The sequence below is a fragment of the Lupinus angustifolius genome, chromosome LG04, assembly GCF_001865875.1.
Source record: "Lupinus angustifolius cultivar Tanjil chromosome LG04, LupAngTanjil_v1.0, whole genome shotgun sequence".
In the NCBI taxonomy this organism is placed as follows: Eukaryota; Viridiplantae; Streptophyta; class Magnoliopsida; order Fabales; family Fabaceae; genus Lupinus; species Lupinus angustifolius.
Window position 1 is genome coordinate 15,983,800 of NC_032012.1, and position 17,689 is coordinate 16,001,488.

At 37.4% G+C, this 17,689-nt stretch overlaps 1 pseudogene; it reads right to left on the bottom strand.

Annotated features, from left to right (window-relative positions):
* The window catches only part of LOC109344652, a 58,710-nt pseudogene that overhangs the window by 30,808 nt on the left and 10,213 nt on the right, over positions 1 to 17,689 (bottom strand).

A 17,689-nucleotide genomic window follows, 5' to 3' on the forward strand; every position in this document is an offset into this window, starting at 1 on the left:
CTTTCATTGTCAAATCTGTGAAAAAGAAACATGCATCCCAAACATTGTATTTCTTTATTTGTGAGATCTTTTAGGGGTTCTTAGATTCGTAGAAGATTATAAAATTTGTACATTGAGGTGCATATGTAACTTGAAGAATTATTGTTAGACTTATGCAATAACACATTCTCTTGGTGTGTTGTATCACCAAAGAAGGAGAATAGGTTTGGGAAAACCCTAGTTGTGGTGAGATACGTGTCTTCACGAGAAGCAAGAGGTATTGGTTATAAGCGATACTTAAGTTAGGGCTAGAGTCGCGAACAGTAAGGTATCCTAGTAGTCGAGCTTTGTAATCAAACCGAAGTGGGAGTTTAAGATCCAAGAAAGGAACGTCTTGATTCTTGTATTGGAATTATGTTTGTAAGAAACATTGAAGATTCCAAAGTGAAGATAAAATCTCCCAATATCAAAAGGGGAGGCCTGGATATAGTTTGCAGTGGACAGCAAATGAATCAGGATAAAAAGCTGAGTCTTCTTCTTTCCCTCATCTTTTTACATTTCCGCATTACTTAATTTACTTAACTTAACATGCATATAATTATCTAATACTTGCATATTCTATATAGTGCATTTACTGTTCTTATTTGTCTGTATAAATGCATGTAACTTTTGTTGAATTTTGGTAATCCTGGATGACTGGAAGAATTTTTTTTACACTTTAACTGAACCGATTAATCGATTAAGTGGTTTAGATAATTGATTAATGGCATATGATTTAATCGATTAAGTTTTTCTTTAATCAATTAAACAGTGTGTTAATTTGTATAATTTTTGTGTTTATCGAGCGACGGTAATTATGTACTGTATCACATATTCACCACCCCCTCTAGGTGAATGCAGAGCCCCGTGGGACTTAACATGTTCAAGCAAGGAATACTTTATCTCATAAGCCGTGAATTTCTTCCTCATATAGTAACTTGTTTGCTCTTTTCTCCCATGATCATCACGTTGTCTCAAGACACAACACATGGACCCTTTAAGTAGGGTGAGGTAAAGGATCAAAGGTTGCCCTGGAATTTGAGGTATCACCACATGAGGTTTTATCAAATATTGTTGTATCTCTTCGAACGCTGACTAACAGTCGTCATCCCACTTCACTGCCTGGTTCTTTCTTAAGAGCTTGAATATTGGTTCACATGTAGATGTTAGTTGTGAGATGAACCTTGAAATGTAGTTCAATCTTCCCAAGAAGCCTATGACTTCCTTCTCTGTTTGAGGCGCTGGCATTTCTATAATGGCCTTCACCTTCTCTAGATCTACCTCAATACCTTTCTAGCTGACGATAAAACCCAAGACTCGACCATATTTCACCCCAAAGTTGCACTTGGTTGGATTCAACTTGAGTCGGTACTTTCATAGTCTTTCGAATAGCTTCCTCAAGTTTCCAACATGCTCTTCCTCAGTTTTGGACTTACAAATGATATCATCCACGTAAATCTTTATTTACGTGTGCATCATGTCATGGAAAAGAGCTACCATGGCTCTTTGATATGTAGCCATCGCATTCTTTAATCTGAATGGCATGATCTGGTAACAAAAAGTACCCCACAAAGTGATAAATGTAGTTTTGCTCACCTCATTGGGTGTCATTTTGATTTGATTATACCCCGAATACCCATCCATAAATGAGATAAGGGCATGGTCACCAGTACTGTCAACTAGTACATCCATATGTGGCATAGGAAAATCATCCTTCAGGCTGGCTTTGTCGAGGTCTCTATAGTCAATGCATATTCTCAGTTCCCCCCTTTCTTTGGCACAACCACCACATTGGCTACCCAATCTAGATACTTAGCAACTTTAATGAATCTGGTCATTAACCATTTTTCCACTTCTTCCTTGACCATTAAGGAGATTTCTGGTTTGATCCTTCGCAGTTTTTATTTCACCGGTCTAGAGTTAGGTATTAGTGGCAATTTGTGTTCCACTATACTTTTATCTAGCCCTGGCATCTCATCGTAGGACCAAGTCAAGATATCTTTCAATTCATGCAAAATAAGGACCAGCTGCTCTCGTTCCTTAACATCTATTATGGTACCTACCTTTACCTCTTTCTTATCTTCTACCGACCTTAGGTTGACAAACTCGAGAGGCTCTTGGTGAGGTTCAATTTCTTTGGCTTCTTGCTCTACCCATCTGAGTAGCTCTAGGGGTGCCTCTCATTCATCGTCATCACTATCATCCTCTATCTGGTTGATGGGTTGGTCAGGGCTAAATAGGGACTTACCGATATGGCCCTCATTTTCAGAATTGCTATCGAATCTGCACATGGGGATTATTGGGTCAGATCCCCTTTTAACTTGACTTTTATCTCTCTTTATTGATTTTGTTTTGATTTTATTTTGGCATGCAAACAATAAAAACGAAAATGCAAAAGAAATAAGTGGAGTTGATTGAAAAAGGTTGATCTTTATTTATTGACTGGAAATAACTGAAACAAATGTGCCCTTATTATTGAAAAAATAAAAAAAATGTCTAATAGCCTCGGGTCGGTCTAAGAGATTTCACATAGCCATTACGTTGGTTCTAAAGTAACTGATGCATGTGGTTCTTCAGTCCAGTTATTCAAGCAGGTGTTTAGACAATAATCTTTAGAATATTGGTAGACCAAGTTTGTGTCTTTTGTACGGTTTAGAACTCCTTTTCTTTTTTTCTTTTTTTTTTCTTCTTTAGCTTTTTATTTTCCTTTTTCTTTCTTTTTTTTATGACCTTTTATGAGTTTTGCTTGGCTGAGAAATTCGAAAAAAGATCTTTTATTATAACGAAGCAAAATGTCGTCGAGGAAGGGTAACCACATATGTCGATTTCCTCTATTCCTTATTTATTCAATCAATGAAAAATAAATAAACAAAAACTAAGCAATGCTAGTTAGAAACCCATATTGTTTTCCCTTCTCCAATGTCTGAGTTTCATGGCAACTTGAGTCTAGCTACTGAAAAGGGTTCTCATTGTCGGGTGTATCTCTATATCTGGGTACATATAGAATTCTTGTTTGGCTTCCTCAAATGTTGCCAACCAGTCATTTATGAAATCTCCAAACCCTTCAATGATGTTGTAACATCTTCCTCTCCATTGCTCTCTTTCTCCTTCACATTCATTCAAAGTGTTTCTCCAATTATGTTCCCATATTTGTTGATTCCCTTTCAGATGATCATAGGATTCTATCAATTCCTTCTACTGATCCATTAGTTAAGTCTCTCATATCATGGCTTCTTCCTTTAGTTGATCCAATGACCTCTTGTAATCACCCTCTTTCCTATGAGATTGATCAAAAGCCATATCATGTTCCTTGATTATAACTCTAGCTTGCTCAAGCTCTCTTCTAGTTGTCTCTTCTATCTCGGTCTTATTTTTCAGAGCATATTCTTGAGCCTCAATTTGTTCCCTTATGTCCCTCATTTCTTCATCCACCACCCTCTTTTGTCTCATCATAGCAACTTTACCGGATTTGGAGCACATGTCAGCATAGTCTCTTTTCAAACTCTTGATCTCTTCCTTGAGCTTAGAATTGGTCCTACCAAACTTTTCCAAAGCTAAGTCTTTCATTTCATTTTGATCCCTAGATTCCTGAAGTCGAGCTTCTAGTAGTTTAATGTTTCCTTTAGCATGACCTCAATTGGCGTGAGACCTCCTTTGACTTGGGGCATCACAGGTGAAGGTATGTTAACATTCTTTATCCTATCAGCCCTCCATGATTTATACTCCTCATAATATAAAATTTTATGCTCCCCCAATTCCTTTTACCATGACACTTGATTCCTTTGAGAGCTTTCCTTATGGATTGAACCATCTCTGAAGATGATCCCTCATCTTTATAACAAAAGTAGCAACCTTCCAATTGCTTCTCGGATATGGGAACTACTCCCCATTTCAGCTGACCAAGTATCAAGGCATGTGTAAAGGTGATACACCCTCTAGGTCCCATCAACACAAGATTTTGGAACTCTCCACATGAATACATGACTTGTTGATGATGATCATATAAACAACACTTCTCGGCCAAATTTCTCGGGGTGATCTCTTTGAACAAGCTCCTTCATTTGAGTAATGGCATGTCCTTAACATAATGGATAGCGAGACCCTAACCCATATCTATGATGTTTAAAATGGGTTAGATTCCATACATGTAGAAGCTGAACAAAACATCAGATTCGAACTTTATTGATATTTCTCTGAAGACCTATTTCATATTTCTAGAAAGACAAGAAAGTTTCTGCTCGAATGACATCTACAAGGTTGACTTTGAATGTGATGACTTTGCTAAATACATCTATAGCTGTTGGGTCCACCATGTCGCCAATAAAAGGAAAGAGGATTAGCCCATATACAGGTAAAGCAAATTCTGGCTAGAACAAGGCCCAATTCTTTTGATCTACCATTTTCGAAATATGATTTTTAAGGAAGTGTCATTTCAAACCACTCACTCCTCCTTGCTTGGTGAAATCTGAAGCCTCTAGACGTACGCCGATGAGGTTCTCTATACAGCTTTCATTGGCCACTTGCCCCCCCCTGTGAACTAATATAGCTTCAGCCTACTCTTCACTAGAATATCTAGAAGGGTTTTGCACTCCTCCATAGTTGGAGCCACATCAAGATTAGGGAATTCAAATATCTGAAGCTTGGGGTTTCAGAACTAAATCATTACTTTCATTACTTCGACGTCTTGGGGCCGAACTTGAACTAGAATGAGATACAATAACTCTCCATAATTATCTCTAAATTGCTTTTTGATCTCATCTGGTATCTTAGGGATTGCCTTAACAAAGAAACTCACATTCATCATTGACAATTCTAATTTTGTGAACTTTTTAGGGTTTGATGTGCTGATAGAATCATTAGTGGTCATCATACTTTATGCGTTTGAAGGATCTCTCTTTTAATGCAAAGTTCACCTATTAACATTTTTTTCTAAAAAAGAAATAAATTAATTAAACAAGAATGAATGAACGCACGAATGAATGAATATATGCATATGAGTAAATGTATATCCCTTTTGGGGCGATGGGCCCTATTTAGGATGATTTAGCCATCATTCCGATTGAACATGTATATATTGATTTTTTTTTTAAATTATTGTTTGTATTTTTATCGTCCAGACTAGCTTAAGGCCGAAAAAACTTGTCATGTATATTTTTATGATAATCTCCTTGTTAAGGGAATAGGAATTCCCCTCAAGAGTGCGATATTTTATTTTACATGACAAAATTCCAAACAATATATTATAATACAAACATGATGCAAATCACAAGATTGACAATAAGTACAACATCCTAGGATAGGGTTCTAACACACAATGGACACCCGTGTCAAGTTCTAGACTCCCTATAATGTGCTCATATTGCATCTCTCTCCAATGGAGAAACTCAAATATTATGATGTTAGAAACAAGAAACCAGCTCGAGCGGCTAACTCATAATAAGACGTAACAATATGAGTGACACATATCACTAACACTTAGAAGCGGCAAAGACCGCGACCAGTGAGGCTAGTGTCTCTTCTATTAAAAAATGTTTTACTAATACCCGGGTGTAGGACATATGTGTGTGCCAACAAATTGTGTATATGAAATTTCCCAATCAGAACAAAATACAAGCTATAGAAAAATATACAATTAATAAAAATAAATAATTACAACTTGCTTGAAAATAAAAATTAGTTAACCAAACAAAAATATAAAAACTAATTAGTCATATATTTAAAAAAATGGGTCGGACTCTCTCAAAAAATCTCAGTAGAGTCGCCACCTGTTGCGCTCCGATTTTCAGCTGCACAACTTATTTAGAGCCGCCACTACATTTTATAGTTAAAAATGCTGAAAAACTTTTAAACCCAATTATCTTGGGCTTTTGGATTTTTGATATTTAGGTTTGGGAGTCGGTTACAAGGTAGGGAAGGTATTTGCACCGTACCCGCCCGCCTTAGGCGGTACCCTTCACTAAAATATATGACTTTATTATTATCATTTATTATTATTAAATTATAAGGTTAATTATTTATTTATTAAAAGGAACAAATTTATTTATTTTTATTATTGTGTCTGACAAGATTGACTTTAGTCTTATGTATCTCTCTTTTAGTTGGGGAATCAAGGCTACGTAGTTCTTTAATAAATAAAAAGTTTGTTGGTTGGGTGTTTTAATTAAGGACAGAAATGGCATAGGGTGACTGTCTGAAGGATGAGTTGAGAGGAAAGAGGTCCACAAGGCGACCGTCCCTCTATCCTTTATGTGGTCGGCAATGGCAAATTTTATTAGTAAAAATATTTATTTTTTGTGTATTCATGAAAAGTGTTTTAATTATTTGTCAATTTAATTGAAAATGGCATTTCTCTTATTGATTTTGGAAATAAATCGAGTGAAAGGAAGAGGTGTGACTTTTCGAAGCTGATTTGAGAAGAAAGAAGCCTACAAAGCGATCATCTCTCCATCTTTGATTAATTCCTAAAATTATTTCATTTTTGAAAAGGATAATGTTCCCATATTTTATTTATATAAAAAAATGGTTCAAATTTTTATGAAAATGTGATTTGAAAATTTATTATAGAAAAAATAATATTTTTGTGGGTTATGAAATAACCATAATAAACTTGAGTTAATTAAGGGATGGGTTATGAAATAACCATAATAAACTTGAGTTAATTAAGGGATGCATCAAAGTGATTTGTTTTGTCATTTAATCATTTACTAAATTATTTTTAGGAGACTCTTGCTCTTTATTAATAATTGTTGGTTAATTACATAGAATAAAAAAACAGTTGCTACAAAATATAAAAAATATATAAAAAAAATAGATTACCAATTATTTATTAAAAGTGAAGAGATTCTCATATTTTTGGTGTTTAACCATTGTCCTTAAAATTTTCCAATTTAATGTATAATGTCATTATTATTTTATTATATGATAATTAATGAATTGTTATATTTTTACAGATTTAATATTAGTACTTTTGTGCAAAATAACTAATTAGAGTCAATTAGGACAAATTAAGACAAGGTGATTTTACACAGGGGAGGCTGGGTTAGCGTGTGACTTGTCTAGATTGAGTGGGACACGTGGCGGAAAGCGGTTAGACAATGCAAGGAGGGCCAATGCGCCTGGACGCGTGGCGCGTTCTTGTTGGCTAGTCTTGGGAGCGCACGGATATAGTACGTGAACTTGCGTGTAGCTGATCTCGTGATGTAGATGATCCTCTGTGGCGCGGCACACGGGAACTGGGATGCATTTCCCCCCAAGATTGGCTGGATTCTAGTCAACGAGAGAGGCGTAAATGGTATGTAGATCCAATGCTTGATATTGGATAGGGCGGCGAGTGCATGACGTTGTGATGGATGCGGCTGCACTGGATTATTTGGCTAGGGATTTCTCCTCTCTCACAGTGGCTATGTATTTTTCTGTAGGGTGTTTCTAATATGATTTCCATTGTATTTTTTCAGCAAACCCAAACCCATATTTATACTAAAAAAATTATTTATGTAAATCCTAAAATTAAGTCACCTAAGCTTTTAAATTATCAAATCTAATTGTAAACTTTTGGCTTTTAATAATGCAGACTCAATCCCTTTATATATTGGTTTACTTTTGAAATTTAAATAGGGAACTTTTTATGTGATAGTGTTTTTTGTCTTCATTTAATTTTTATTTACTTACATAAGTCCTAAAATTAACATAAAATCAACAAAAAAAGTTTGATTTATTTAATATTTGTATTTCGAAAATGTTATTATTTTTCAATTTTGGGTTTACCTAACCATTTAGATTTAGGAACCTAAATAATTTTGATTTAGTTTTGTTATTTTTTCAATTTTTAGTTAACCTAATCACTTAGATTTAAGAACCTAAATAACTTTGATTTAGTTTTTTTTCTTTGTTTTGTTCTTATTATTTTTTTATACTTTTTTATTTTATTGTAAAATGAAACCTCTAGAAGGATACTTGTAGTGTCTTTAATTTAATAATTTCGAAAAAAAGTATAAAAAAGTCCATAAAGATGGTTTTAATTATTATTATTCGTTTAATGATTAAATAAAGTCATTTTTTTTTACTCTAAGATGATTTTTTGGGCTTTTCTAGGCCGAACAAAAATGGGTGTTCACAGGAGGTAAGAGATATTTCATATTTTTTTGGTACGTAGGAAGGAAATAAAAAGAACAAGAAATCAACTAAAGCATTAGGGAAAGGTCTATCTGCTGGATGGGTAGCGCTCCTAGGGTGATGAGTCACAGATTCTTAAGTTCACACGAAGACTTAAACTAAGTTTAGAAATCTAACTCGTCATCACGTTTCTCTTTGTAGGTATGTTGAAGTTGAATGTCTGAATTCTTCATAACCAACTCATTGATGTTATGAAGTACTCGAGAAATAGAATTCAAACGAATATACACCTTATCATAAATGATCTAGATTGCTTCAAGGTAGTCACTCTCCAAAGTAACCTGACAATTACCCAACTTCCAAGCCAGATGAAGACCATGTTTAATAGCCACAAGTTAAGCAAGAATAGAAGATCTAATTTCAAAATATCCGGTGAATCCTGATAGCCAAAGCCTATTATGATTGCGTATAACACCACCTCCTCCAATCATTTGATCTTGCAAACAATAGTTGTCATCCACATTAAACATTACCCTTCTAGGCTCAAAATTTTCTTCTTGATGAAAAGAATAAATAAGAAAAAGAAGTTTTAAGGGACACACATTAGAGAGTCTAGCATGAGTTGCCATCTAAAGGTGAACATTCTCTTCTATCTTATATAATCTTGCACTGAACTTTCCCTTTACCTTCATTTTTGTTCAGACTTTTCTCAACATGCTTTTCCATTTCAAGTTAGCACTTTTTTATTTATTTTTTGAGGTTGGGTGGTTGTTATAATCGTTGTAACGGTCACATCATACTACAATTATGGTGTGACATCGAGTCATAATAATATAATTGTGTTAGATAGTAGCATATCCGCATCAGACTATATTTGGATGTATTAAGTCACAACAAATTGCTTCAAATTAAAAATTATTTTTTAATAACAAAAAAGTCATACCACAATGGTCGAATATGCATCACAATAACCACAATCATAATAATCATAATTGTAATCACAATTTAAAACACTTCATAAAACCAAGAATATGTTATTTGAAAATGAATCGGGGTGTTGAGAGAACATTGGCTTCTGAAAAGAATTGTGGGAGACAAGAGTGAAGGCAGAAACACAAAAGTACCATAAGATATATAAATTCTTAGATTGTAATGATATATTATCCTACTAAATCATTTTGTAGATTCTGCTGAGACATTGTATGCTTACTTAGAAATAACAGATGAGGCCATGGCAACCACTCTAGTCAGATAAAGTAAAGAAGGTCAACACCCAATATACTTCACCAGCAAGGCCTTAGAGGGCCCAGATCTCAGGTAACAGAAATTAGAAAAAATCGCCTATGCCCTCTTGGTGGCAACAAGACAATTACATTAGTATTTTCAATCCCATCCCGTGGTGGTCAGAACCAATCAGCCAATCTACCAAATTTTTCACAAGCCAGAGCTAGCCGGTCGAATGGTCTCCTAGTCTATTGAGCTCCCACAATTTGATATACAGTACGAGCCCAGAATGGCTATCAAGAGCCAGGTCCTGTCCGACTCTTTTGCTGAGCTAATCGCACAACCCAGTAACTTTGAGCAAGTATGGACAATCTATGTCGATGGTTCATCCAATCCTCGGGGCAGTGGAACAGCTATCTTGTTGGATAATGGCCAATGGGTGACCATTGAACACTTGTTGACCTTCACTTTTCCTACGCCAAACAACCATGCCGAGTACGAAGCATGCATTGCTGGTTTATAGTTAGCTAGAGAAGTCGGGGCAGAAAAAGTGTCCATATGTAGTGACTCCCAGCTCGTCGTCTTATATATTACGAGTGTTTACCAAATGAAGGATATGTTGTTAGAAAATATATGGCCAAGGTTAAGGAACTTATGACTAAATTTGAAGCAGCCTCCATCAAACACGTCACAAGGGAACAGAATGTCTGGGTGTGTATATTATCCAAATTGGCTACTACGAAGAGTCTGGGTAACAACATGTCGGTGGTTCAGGGAACCCTCTTGCAAACTAGTGTCATGGCGGTCGAACAAATACAAATCCCACACAACTGGACTAGCCCCATCATTGGCTATTTGCACGATGGCGACCTATCGACTATCCAGAAAGAAAGGCAAAGGTTCCTCAAGCACAATTCGTGGTTCACAATAGTGCAATGATGTTTGTATCGCTGAGGCTTCTCTACTCCCATGCTTAAATGCCTCGGTTTCGATAGGACATTCCTCTAAGAAATTCACGAAGGAAGTTGTGGCCACCACTTCGGTGCAACATCATTGGCCAAAAAAGTGCTCCGAACAGGGTATTATTGTCCGACATGGAAAAGGATGCCTCCGAGTTAACCAAGAAATGCATACCCTACCAATTGTTTGTCGATCTTCACAAGGCCCCGCCTGGAGAGTTGACAACCACTACGACCCCATGGCCATTCTATAGATGGGGTATCGACATCCTGTGACCATTCCCACTAGCAGCTGGACAACTTAAGTTCCTGATAGTGGCAGTGGATTACTTCACTAAATGGATCGAAGCTGAGCCCTTATCCACCATCACGTTAGCCAACATCTGAATATTCACCTGGAGAAACATTATCACGCGGTTCAGGGTGCCGTACATGATCGTTACTGATAATGGGACTCAATTTTATGACCGGAAATGCAGGGAACTATTGTCAGGTCTTTACATCAAGCAACATTTCACTTCAGTCGAACACCCTCAGACAAAAAGTTAAGCAGAAGCAACTAATAAGATCCTCATGCAAATCATAAAAAGAAGGTTACAAGAGGCCAAAGGAGCATGGCCGAAATAGTTACATCAAGTCCTCTAGACTTACCGCACAACTCCTCACTCTACCATCGGGGAATCACCTTTTAACCTCACTTACGGGGACGAAGCCATGATCCCGGTAGAAATTGGTGAGGCCACCTGCTGGACGATGCACTTCGATGAAGCTCCCAACTCGTCTATCCTGAGACACAACATTGACTCGATAGAAGAGAAAAGAAACCGAGCACGAATCATAGAATCCGCCATAAAAAAAGGACCGCTGATAGATACAACACAACTGTAGTACCACAAAACTTTGAAACGGGCAGTTTAGTGCTCAAGAGGGCCAACATCGGCAAAACCAAAGGAAAGCTAGCACCTAATTGGGAAGCGGCCTACCGAGTAACTGGCAAAACCGGAAAATGGGCCTACAAACTTGAAGACTTGAGATGAAAGGAGATCCTCCACACCTGGAATGCAACAAACCTACGACATTTTTTTGCTTAGAAAGATGTAAATTCTATGTATCGTACCTTTAAATGGTTGAACAAATGATATAATTCCATTCGACTTATATGTTAACGAGATATTGTTCAGATGTTTTTTACAATTCATAGGTAGACGATTCAATCTTCAAACCCAAGCAAGGACCAAATCCCCTTGGTAGCCAATAACACACCCCTTAGAGGCATGGGCTAGTCCGTCTGAGAGGCGTGGGCTAGTCCCCCTCCGACGACAGTTCAATCTAAAAATCCAAAGGAGGATCAAGTCCCCTTGGTCGCCTATAACACACTCCTTAGAGGCGTGGGCCAGTCCCCCTCTTACGACGGTTCAATCTACAAACCCAAAGGAGGAACAAGTCTCATTGGTCGCCAATAACACAACCCTCAGAGGCGTGGGCCAGTCCCCCTCTGACGGCAGTTCAATCTACAAAACACAAGCGATCATGCGATCGGACAAATATGGGTAATCATCACATAAAATACATTCTACTTCATTTACTAAAGGAAATCCGGGCAGTAATTACTTAATGATTATTCAATGATCACATTCAAGTTCATTGATGGATACCCGGATAGTTGCTACTTATTGAATTCAAGTTCATTACTTGACATCTAGGCGATAATTACTTGATGATTATTCAACGTTCCCATTCAAGTTCATTGATTGATACCCAGACAATCACTACTTATTGAATTCAAGTTCATTCCTTGACATCTGGACGTTAATTACTTAATGATTAGTCCACGGTCTCATTCAAGTTCATTTGATCGACTTACGGGTAGTCACCACATAAACGATTATCCAACATTATTGATCAAATTCAGTTATGGGTGCCCGGACAATTACTTTCAATTATACAAGTCACTTGTTACGCATTAGCCACAAAAAATAAGGTACAAATTAACTAGGCAAGGTAAAGAGAAAAAAGCAGCTTTCATTCCTTAAAGGTTGGATTAAATCCGACCAGTTACATCCAGAAAATAAAACTCATAACCCCCCACCATTTCTACCCTGGACTTGAAGCTTCCCCCTCGAGGGTGACCTTGGCATCTATCCTAGTCCAAGACCAATTGACATCAGGAAGAACCAACAGAACTTGGGAAAAGGCATTGTTCCATCCCGCATTAGCTACCACGACAACGTCATCCTCCAAGTCCTGGTGAGATGCCTTCAGCTAAGCCAACTCCTTGGTCAACCGAGCAATATCAGCCATGGCCATCTCCTTCCACTCCTCGGACAACATCAACTTGGTCCCAAGATGACGCCTCTCCTCTTCAAATCATCCAAGGCAGTAACCCAAAGCCCTTATCTCCTATTGAGCAACTCCTATTTCTACCTGCACCTGCATGGCCGCCTCTTGAGCAACTTGAAGCTGGAGTGACATTGCCGATAGCTACTCACCAGCGATTAGGTTTTCCCCAACTCATGGAGCTTAGCTGAATGACGTTCTTGGAGATTGGGCAGGGCATCCTCTCCAACCCGAGTGGCCAGTACTCCCTCACCCTCGAAGTACTTAGCCACAAAAGCAACCTTCACCCTTGCCTCCCAAACTTTCCTCAATAGCTCGGTCACGGGCATGGAGTCCATGCTATCCAGCACCCAGGTTAAGCAACCCAATTTCGATCGCCTTGGGGACTCGGTACAAAAAGGAATGCTTGACGGGAGTCTTTCCTTTACCGCTTCTAGGGGACTTCCCTTTGGCAGGATCTTGACCGGGTGGACGTCTACTGGGGTAGGGTTGGTAGTAATTTGAGGCTTAGAATATATGGGAAGAGCATCCGTCGGTCCAGCGGATGAATCGTCCCTCCGAGAAGATTCTAGGCGAGCAGGCGAATTGAATATCGCCTTTTTGGTGACCTCGTTACTTTTCCTCTTCAAAGCGGCCCTTCTCAAAAGACCTGACTGGTCAGATTGGTCGCCCATAGTAGCTGCTGGAAAAAAGAAAAAGATAAGTCAGATCATGCAAAAATAATACCAAAAATAGTACATAAACCCATATGCTCACTAACCTCCTCTTCAAAAATATGATCCCCATGGATCAACATATAGCAAACTATGACCCGACCCTCCTCAATCCAAGATAACATTTAATCTGCCACCTCCCTTTCCCGGAGACTCAGCTGGTCATATGAGAAGCTAAAGGATTTGACCGGTTTTTTGTGTGTCGCCATGTTCCAAGAAAGTGGGAACCAGGGTAGACCATCAGGCCCATATAACCACGTATGATGATCACCTTCACCCTTAACCTGGAAGAACCTAGTCTTCCAACCTTTCACGGACCCCACAAAGGGCTGGAAGAGAGCACGCCCATTTCTGGACTGGAGCGATGTCCACCCATGCCAACCCGCATCATTCTCGTCTTTGTTAGTGTTATGTCCCACCCAGAACATCCAAAAGAATAGGTGAAGTGTGCATGGCTGCTCCATGACCTCGCATAATATCTTGAAGGCCCAGATAAACCCTCAAGAATTAGGGTGAAGTTGAGAAGGGGATACTTGGAGGTGTTGTCATATGAGAAGCTAAAGGATTTGACCAGTTTTTTGTGTATCACCATGTTCTAGGAAAGTGGAAACCAGGGTAGACCATCAGGCCCATATAACCACGTATGATGATCACCTTCAACCTTAACCCGGAAGAACCCAGTCTTCCAACCTTTCATGGACCCCACAAAGGGCTGGAAGAGAGCATGCCCATTTCTGGACTAGAGCGATGTCCACCCACGCCAACCCGCGTCATTCTCGTCTTTGTTACTGCTATGTCCCATCCAGAACATCCAAAACAATAGGTGAAGTGTGCATGGCTTCTCCATGACCTCGCATAATATCTTGAAGACCTAGATGAACCCTCAAGAGTTAGGGTGAAGTTGAGAAGGGGCTACTTGGAGGTGTTGCAACACTTCGCCATACCATCCATCAAAGGGCACCCTCACCCCAATCTGGCGACATGTGTACTTGTACATATAGAAGCTTTCTCGGTCGCCGCTCTCTAGAAAGATATCTTGGCAAACATGTTCATTCTTAGCTAGGTTGCACTATGTTATGCCCTCGGTTGGATAGGCTAGCAGATCCACACAAGGATGCTTATCCGTAGAATAAAAAGGGACACCGAACTGGTCGGCGAAAGAATATATTGGTCGGCACGGTCAGCAAAATTCCTTCCCATGTATGACCTGTCACTAGAAAAAGTGTCAGACTCCAAACTGGATATACCATCCAAGACTGGACCCCACTTCTTGTAAAAGGTTTCACGGTCTAGGACGTCAACCTCTCCCCTTCCCTCTTTCCCCCTCAAATCGCGCAAAAGGACGGGAATAGACAATTATCGAGACTGCCCCCGTGTAGATCAGCGCCTTCGGTGATAGGAAATGGGGGTTATAAAGATTGTCGGGGGTTCAGACAAGATCTCTAGCTCATCAGAACTAGAATCCCCGCCGGACATAATTAAAAGAAAACAAAGAAGAAGAAAGGAAATTACCGGTTGAGGGAAGCTTTGAAAAGAAGGAAACTTATGGAAGAAGAAAGCTCGTCCGGATTCAGAAATGATCAGAGGTTCGGTAAGAGAAGATAGAATGAAGAACATAGGAGAGAACCCCTATTTATAGGGAACGATCCAACCCATATCTCTCCAAAAGCCCAACCCAAAAATGCATCCACCCGTCCAAAATCACTCAAGAGCAATCTAATAGTGGCCCAAAAACCCAGACGACAGAACTAAAATGAGCAGACGCGTCGATCGGTCATTCCAAGTTTTCAGATAGAACGCCAAACGTCCTGCCACATGTCTAATGTGGACAGATGGCTATCATTTTTTTATTGAAATATTAGTATAAACTATTTTACATAATTAATTTATTTTATATATAAATGATTAAATTATTTTTATAAATACAAAAGCAACTCACGGGATGTTTTGAGCTCTCATTTTTATTTAAACTTTCACGTACAAATTTCACTTATTTGATTATAATAAATAAGAACCTCCCTTTTTTCGCATAGGCCTATCATGAGTTCATGACTAACCTATATGTCCCTATCTTTGGTAGAATTGGTCCCAACCCTCTCACTTACCCAAGTTACGCCAAATTGAGCATGCACTATTTAAGTGAAAGAAATCAATACCAATTTATTCATTTCGTTCTTAAGCAGTGGTTAGATATACAAAATGATGTTTCTCCAATTATAGAGGTGATTGGGGTTCCCAAGTTTGTCCCACTTTGATCGGAAAGTATTATGTTATAAAATTTGGATCTTTCGTTAAGGATTAATTTGAGTCGATAAAATACAATTTTTTGTTTAAGAACTTTGATTAATTTGAGTCGATAAATTTATACTACTCATTAATTCTAACCATAACCAACATATATAGATATAAAAAGAATGAGATTCTAAATTGATTTCTATGAAATTTTAATATGTATACTATTGTTATATTGATGTATGTATATATAATAATTATAAAGTGATTTTTAAAATATATGTAAATTTAAAGGTTTTTTATATTATTTATACATAGTTGGCCTAGCTATAAATATGGTAAATAAAATTGTATTTGACTCAAGTTTAGTCAATATATTTATATATGGAATACAATTTTTAGTTTAAGTTTAATTTATTTGATTTATGAATCATATTTATTGAGTTAAATAATGAGTCGAATTTCAACCAAATGTGAATTTGGTTTCATTCATTATTAACCTAGTTTTTGGCTTAACGTTTTTTTATACAGGAGTTTTATAACAAATTTTGTGGATTTATTAGGGGATACGTGGCTCTGTGTAATGCGAAATTATTTGAAACAAATTGCAGCAAGTAACTCACCTGACATACCTAGAATTGTTTTTTCCTAGTGAGAAGATAAAAACTAATACTTTTTTCGTTAAACGGCAATGAATGTCTTTACAAATTTAAATTAGAAATTGGATATCAAGGGTTGTTTGGATTCATAGGAATTTAGTACATAGTTTTTATTTATTTTGGTTACAGAAGAAGAACACATATTGTTTAATGTTTGTGAAATTTTATTGAATATGAATAACTCTTTAGATAAAATAATCTATGTATTGACATTATAAGTGTTTTAGATCTATCATATAAGATGATGTAGATGTAAATCATAGAACTCTAGAGGATGGATGAAATGACAGAGTACTTCATGTGTCATATATAGTAAAAATGTGTTGTTCAAGCTTAAGAGAGAGTTTTACTGCACAATTATTACATGAACCACAATATTATATGACATTGAATATTAGATGGTAAAATGCACAAGAGAAAAAACTTCATGTAACATATATGCTATTGTTATGAAAAAAAAGTGGATACACTGGACAAAAAGATATAATTACAAATGAATACATTAAGAAAAACAGTTAGAACAACTCTTAGGATAGCATAAGTGGCTATTGGGCACATTAGTCATAAATAATCAAACTAAGAGCATAAAAGAAAACAAGAAGTAGTGATATATATATAAAATTATAAGGAAAGTGCTAGAGATTGATGAAACTATAGTGATCACCTTTATGTTACGGGTAACTTTAATACCATCTATGATGTTGAGTTGCTCTTCAATTCAGAGTATGCCAATGCACATATTGTTGGAAATTCCTTATGATATGATGGCTTTCCTCAACCAAACCCCTGATTTCTCTTGGGACTTGCGTTTTCACTCTGATGGGGAGAGGAGAAAACTGAATTTGATTTGGTGTATTCGGGACCATAACCTTCCTGACGTGTTAACTTATAGGGTTCTCATTATCCCCTATGGGTTAACCTGGTGGGTATCCACCCATTAAGCTCATATCTGTTATAACCTTTTAGAAATCTAAGGGGTGTCAGTAATTAGATCACTTATAATGTAACCCCGAAATTAAATAGTTGATATCATTGTATCAAATATATGATGCTCACCTTAATTAGAAATTTATAATTTCTAACAATCTCCCACTTGAGCTTCATATCTTCATGATACAATTATATCATAGGTTCTTTAGGCGCGCATCCGTATGCTATTTACGTTTAGACTTCTCCTTAATACAATCTGGTCCATCTCATATATTAACTATGGAACCACCGCGACTTTCATCACATTTAAGTGTGACTCGACCACGATGATCACCATATTAATATACTCAATGACATAGATCAAATATGGATGAGTGACATGGAAATTTCATGCAATGTGATCTCAAACATGTCTATTTCCAACTGGTCATTCTTTATTCTTTAGTGAGATCAATCCAAAGTCTTTAATTGCAACACAATTGTTACAATGTACAATTTCAAAATG